Source organism: Argentina silus (genome assembly GCF_951799395.1).
Source record: "Argentina silus genome assembly, chromosome: 1".
In the NCBI taxonomy this organism is placed as follows: Eukaryota; Metazoa; Chordata; class Actinopteri; order Argentiniformes; family Argentinidae; genus Argentina; species Argentina silus.
In genome coordinates, this window is record NC_139655.1 from 1597372 (window position 1) to 1597991 (window position 620).

Genomic DNA, 620 nt, shown 5'->3' on the forward strand with positions numbered 1-620 from the left:
GCTGTCCCTAAGTGGTGTTCCTCCTTAACGACTACGGTCATACCACCGTGCCTTCTGTTTCAAAGCACTTCCTAGAAGATTTTGTAAGCTCACCAAAAGCACTTAGCCTACATCACATCACACCACCACCACCACTCCCTCCCTCCCTCCCTCCCCCCCTCTCTCTCTCTCTCCCTCTCTCTCTCTGTCTCTCTCTCTCTCTCTCTCTCTCCCTCTCTCTCTCTCTCTCTCTCTCCCTCCGCTCCCCGCAGTCTTTTTCCACACCACCTCTCTTCCCACGAATCACCTACCTTTCTCATCTCTCTTGTTCTTTTCTCTCTCTCTCCCCCCTGTCTTTTGCCACCTCTTCCCATGGGGCGAGCGGTGTGTTAACTCATGTTTTTAGCCCGTTTAGACTTTGTCAAGCCTCTTGGAGGTAATACTGTTTTCCTAGCATAGCTAGGGGCTTGAGATTTCCCCATCCAAAGGCTTCCTTGGACCAGTTAAATAGGCATATATATAGCCCCAGGCTAGACAACGTTGGTTCCAACTAACCCTTGGTAGACCAAAGCCCATTTTGGTGCCAAAACCTGTCCGTTGGGACACTAAACACAGGTATCCATGACACTGTCTTCAATCGG